Here is a 6,388-nt window from a genome sequence, read left to right on the forward strand (position 1 = left end):
CACACACACTACGTAGTGTTCGTCTGTGTTCACATCTTCATATCGTACTGTTAGTGTCTCCTCGTCTGTGTTCACATCTTCATATCGTAACTGTTAGTGTCTCCTCGTCTGTGTTCACATCTTCATATCGTAACTGTTAGTGTCTCCTCGTCTGTGTTCACATCTTCATATCGTAACTGTTAGTGTCTCCTCGTCTGTGTTCACATCTTCATATCGTAACTGTTAGTGTCTCCTCGTCTGTGTTCACATCTTCATATCGTAACTGTTAGTGTCTCCTCGTCTGTGTTCAAATCTTCATATCGTAACTGTTAGTGTCTCCTCGTCTGTGTTCACATCTTCATATCGTAACTGTTAGTGTCTCCTCGTCTGTGTTCACATCTTCATATCGTAACTGTTAGTGTCTCCTCGTCTGTGTTCACATCTTCATATCGTAACTGTTAGTGTCTCCTCGTCTGTGTTCATATCTTCATATCGTAACTGTTAGTGTCTCCTCGTCTGTGTTCACATCTTCATATCGTAACTGTTAGTGTCTCCTCGTCTGTGTTCACATCTTCATATCGTAACTGTTAGTGTCTCCTCGTCTGTGTTCACATCTTCATATCGTAACTGTTAGTGTCTCCTCGTCTGTGTTCATATCTTCATATCGTAACTGTTAGTGTCTCCTCGTCTGTGTTCACATCTTCATATCGTAACTGTTAGTGTCTCCTCGTCTGTGTTCACATCTTCATATCGTAACTGTTAGTGTCTCCTCGTCTGTGTTCACATCTTCATATCGTAACTGTTAGTGTCTCCTCGTCTGTGTTCATATCTTCATATCGTAACTGTTAGTGTCTCCTCGTCTGTGTTCACATCTTCATATCGTAACTGTTAGAGTCTCCTCGTCTGTGTTCACATCTTCATATCGTAACTGTTAGTGTCTCCTCGTCTGTGTTCACATCTTCATATCGTAACTGTTAGTGTCTCCTCGTCTGTGTTCACATCTTCATATCGTAACTGTTAGTGTCTCCTCGTCTGTGTTCACATCTTCATATCGAACTGTTAGTGTCTCCTCGTCTGTGTTCACATCTTCATATGTAACTGTTAGTGTCTCCTCGTCTGTGTTCACATCTTCATATCGTAACTGTTAGTGTCTCCTCGTCTGTGTTCACATCTTCATATCGTAACTGTTAGTGTCTCCTCGTCTGTGTTCATATCTTCATATCGTAACTGTTAGTGTCTCCTCGTCTGTGTTCACATCTTCATATCGTAACTGTTAGTGTCTCCTCGTCTGTGTTCACATCTTCATATCGTAACTGTTAGTGTCTCCTCGTCTGTGTTCACATCTTCATATCGTAACTGTTAGTGTCTCCTCGTCTGTGTTCACATCTTCATATCGTAACTGTTAGTGTCTCCTCGTCTGTGTTCACATCTTCATATCGTAACTGTTAGTGTCTCCTCGTCTGTGTTCACATCTTCATATCGTAACTGTTAGTGTCTCCTCGTCTGTGTTCACATCTTCATATCGTAACTGTTAGTGTCTCCTCGTCTGTGTTCACATCTTCATATCGTAACTGTTAGTGTCTCCTCGTCTGTGTTCACATCTTCATATCGTAACTGTTAGTGTCTCCTCGTCTGTGTTCACATCTTCATATCGTAACTGTTAGTGTCTCCTCGTCTGTGTTCACATCTTCATATAGTAACTGTTAGTGTCTCCTCGTCTGTGTTCACATCTTCATATCGTAACTGTTAGTGTCTCCTCGTCTGTGTTCACATCTTCATATCGTAACTGTTAGTGTCTCCTCGTCTGTGTTCACATCTTCATATCGTAACTGTTAGTGTCTCCTCGTCTGTGTTCACATCTTCATATCGTAACTGTTAGTGTCTCCTCGTCTGTGTTCACATCTTCATATCGTAACTGTTAGTGTCTCCTCGTCTGTGTTCACATCTTCATATCGTAACTGTTAGTGTCTCCTCGTCTGTGTTCACATCTTCATATCGTAACTGTTAGTGTCTCCTCGTCTGTGTTCACATCTTCATATCGTAACTGTTAGTGTCTCCTCGTCTGTGTTCACATCTTCATATCGTAACTGTTAGTGTCTCCTCGTCTGTGTTCACAATCTTCATATCGTAACTGTTAGTGTCTCCTCGTCTGTGTTCACATCTTCATATCGTAACTGTTAGTGTCTCCTCGTCTGTGTTCACATCTTCATATCGTAACTGTTAGTGTCTCCTCGTCTGTGTTCACATCTTCATATCGTAACTGTTAGTGTCTCCTCGTCTGTGTTCACATCTTCATATCGTAACTGTTAGTGTCTCCTCGTCTGTGTTCACATCTTCATATCGTAACTGTTAGTGTCTCCTCGTCTGTGTTCACATCTTCATATCGTAACTGTTAGTGTCTCCTCGTCTGTGTTCACATCTTCATATCGTAACTGTTAGTGTCTCCTCGTCTGTGTTCACATCTTCATATCGTAACTGTTAGTGTCTCCTCGTCTGTGTTCACATCTTCATATCGTAACTGTTAGTGTCTCCTCGTCTGTGTTCACATCTTCATATCGTAACTGTTAGTGTCTCCTCGTCTGTGTTCACATCTTCATATCGTAACTGTTAGTGTCTCCTCGTCTGTGTTCAAATCTTCATATCGTAACTGTTAGTGTCTCCTCGTCTGTGTTCACATCTTCATATCGTAACTGTTAGTGTCTCCTCGTCTGTGTTCACATCTTCATATCGTAACTGTTAGTGTCTCCTCGTCTGTGTTCAAATCTTCATCGTAACTGTTAGTGTCTCCTCTCTGTGTCCTAATCGTAACTGTTAGTGTCTCCTCGTCTGTGTTCACATCTTCATATCGTAACTGTTAGTGTCTCCTCGTCTGTGTTCACATCTTCATATCGTAACTGTTAGTGTCTCCTCGTCTGTGTTCACATCTTCATATCGTAACTGTTAGTGTCTCCTCGTCTGTGTTCACATCTTCATATCGTAACTGTTAGTGTCTCCTCGTCTGTGTTCACATCTTCATATCGTAACTGTTAGTGTCTCCTCGTCTGTGTTCACATCTTCATATCGTAACTGTTAGTGTCTCCTCGTCTGTGTTCACATCTTCATATCGTAACTGTTAGTGTCTCCTCGTCTGTGTTCACATCTTCATATCGTAACTGTTAGTGTCTCCTCGTCTGTGTTCACATCTTCATATCGTAACTGTTAGTGTCTCCTCGTCTGTGTTCACATCTTCATATCGTAACTGTTAGTGTCTCCTCGTCTGTGTTCACATCTTCATATCGTAACTGTTAGTGTCTCCTCGTCTGTGTTCACATCTTCATATCGTAACTGTTAGTGTCTCCTCGTCTGTGTTCACATCTTCATATCGTAACTGTTAGTGTCTCCTCGTCTGTGTTCACATCTTCATATCGTAACTGTTAGTGTCTCCTCGTCTGTGTTCACATCTTCATATCGTAACTGTTAGTGTCTCCTCGTCTGTGTTCACATCTTCATATCGTAACTGTTAGTGTCTCCTCGTCTGTGTTCACATCTTCATATCGTAACTGTTAGTGTCTCCTCGTCTGTGTTCACATCTTCATATCGTAACTGTTAGTGTCTCCTCGTCTGTGTTCACATCTTCATATCGTAACTGTTAGTGTCTCCTCGTCTGTGTTCACATCTTCATATCGTAACTGTTAGTGTCTCCTCGTCTGTGTTCACATCTTCATATCGTAACTGTTAGTGTCTCCTCGTCTGTGTTCACATCTTCATATCGTAACTGTTAGTGTCTCCTCGTCTGTGTTCACATCTTCATATCGTAACTGTTAGTGTCTCCTCGTCTGTGTTCACATCTTCATATCGTAACTGTTAGTGTCTCCTCGTCTGTGTTCACATCTTCATATCGTAACTGTTAGTGTCTCCTCGTCTGTGTTCACATCTTCATATCGTAACTGTTAGTGTCTCCTCGTCTGTGTTCACATCTTCATATCGTAACTGTTAGTGTCTCCTCGTCTGTGTTCACATCTTCATATCGTAACTGTTAGTGTCTCCTCGTCTGTGTTCACATCTTCATATCGTAACTGTTAGTGTCTCCTCGTCTGTGTTCACATCTTCATATCGTAACTGTTAGTGTCTCCTCGTCTGTGTTCACATCTTCATATCGTAACTGTTAGTGTCTCCTCGTCTGTGTTCACATCTTCATATCGTAACTGTTAGTGTCTCCTCGTCTGTGTTCACATCTTCATATCGTAACTGTTAGTGTCTCCTCGTCTGTGTTCACATCTTCATATCGTAACTGTTAGTGTCTCCTCGTCTGTGTTCACATCTTCATATCGTAACTGTTAGTGTCTCCTCGTCTGTGTTCACATCTTCATATCGTAACTGTTAGTGTCTCCTCGTCTGTGTTCACATCTTCATATCGTAACTGTTAGTGTCTCCTCGTCTGTGTTCACATCTTCATATCGTAACTGTTAGTGTCTCCTCGTCTGTGTTCACATCTTCATATCGTAACTGTTAGTGTCTCCTCGTCTGTGTTCACATCTTCATATCGTAACTGTTAGTGTCTCCTCGTCTGTGTTCACATCTTCATATCGTAACTGTTAGAGTCTCCTCGTCTGTGTTCACATCTTCATATCGTAACTGTTAGAGTCTCCTCGTCTGTGTTCATATCTTCATATCGTAACTGTTAGAGTCTCCTCGTCTGTGTTCATATCTTCATATCGTAACTGTTAGAGTCTCCTCGTCTGTGTTCATATCTTCATATCGTAACTGTTAGAGTCTCCTCGTCTGTGTTCATATCTTCATATCGTAACTGTTAGTGTCTCCTCGTCTGTGTTCATATCTTCATATCGTAACTGTTAGTGTCTCCTCGTCTGTGTTCATATCTTCATATCGTAACTGTTAGTGTCTCCTCGTCTGTGTTCATATCTTCATATCGTAACTGTTAGTGTCTCCTCGTCTGTGTTCATATCTTCATATCGTAACTGTTAGTGTCTCCTCGTCTGTGTTCATATCTTCATATCGTAACTGTTAGAGTCTCCTCGTCTGTGTTCATATCTTCATATCGTAACTGTTAGTGTCTCCTCGTCTGTGTTCATATCTTCATATCGTAACTGTTAGAGTCTCCTCGTCTGTGTTCATATCTTCATATTGTAACTGTTAGTGTCTCCTCGTCTGTGTTCACATCTTCATATCGTAACTGTTAGAGTCTCCTCGTCTGTGTTCATATCTTCATATCGTAACTGTTAGAGTCTCCTCGTCTGTGTTCACATCTTCATATCGTAACTGTTAGTGTCTCCTCGTCTGTGTTCACATCTTCATATCGTAACTGTTAGTGTCTCCTCGTCTGTGTTCACATCTTCATATCGTAACTGTTAGTGTCTCCTCGTCTGTGTTCATATCTTCATATCGTAACTGTTAGTGTCTCCTCGTCTGTGTTCATATCTTCACATCGTAACTGTTAGTGTCTCCTCGTCTGTGTTCATATCTTCACATCGTAACTGTTAGAGTCTCCTCGTCTGTGTTCATATCTTCACATCGTAACTGTTAGTGTCTCCTCGTCTGTGTTCACATCTTCACATCGTAACTGTTAGAGTCTCCTCGTCTGTGTTCACATCTTCACATCGTAACTGTTAGAGTCTCCTCGTCTGTGTTCACATCTTCACATCGTAACTGTTAGTGTCTCCTCGTCTGTGTTCACATCTTCATATCGTAACTGTTAGTGTCTCCTCGTCTGTGTTCACATCTTCATATCGTAACTGTTAGTGTCTCCTCGTCTGTGTTCACATCTTCATATCGTAACTGTTAGTGTCTCCTCGTCTGTGTTCACATCTTCATATCGTAACTGTTAGTGTCTCCTCGTCTGTGTTCACATCTTCATATCGTAACTGTTAGTGTCTCCTCGTCTGTGTTCACATCTTCATATCGTAACTGTTAGTGTCTCCTCGTCTGTGTTCACATCTTCATATCGTAACTGTTAGAGTCTCCTCGTCTGTGTTCACATCTTCATATCGTAACTGTTAGTGTCTCCTCGTCTGTGTTCACATCTTCATATCGTAACTGTTAGTGTCTCCTCGTCTGTGTTCACATCTTCATATCGTAACTGTTAGAGTCTCCTCGTCTGTGTTCACATCTTCATATCGTAACTGTTAGTGTCTCCTCGTCTGTGTTCACATCTTCATATCGTAACTGTTAGAGTCTCCTCGTCTGTGTTCACATCTTCATATCGTAACTGTTAGTGTCTCCTCGTCTGTGTTCACATCTTCATATCGTAACTGTTAGTGTCTCCTCGTCTGTGTTCACATCTTCATATCGTAACTGTTAGTGTCTCCTCGTCTGTGTTCACATCTTCATATCGTAACTGTTAGTGTCTCCTCGTCTGTGTTCACATCTTCATATCGTAACTGTTAGTGTCTCCTCGTCTGTGTTCACATCT

This window comes from Sebastes fasciatus, chromosome 18, assembly GCF_043250625.1.
Source record: "Sebastes fasciatus isolate fSebFas1 chromosome 18, fSebFas1.pri, whole genome shotgun sequence".
Lineage (NCBI taxonomy): Eukaryota > Metazoa > Chordata > Actinopteri > Perciformes > Sebastidae > Sebastes > Sebastes fasciatus.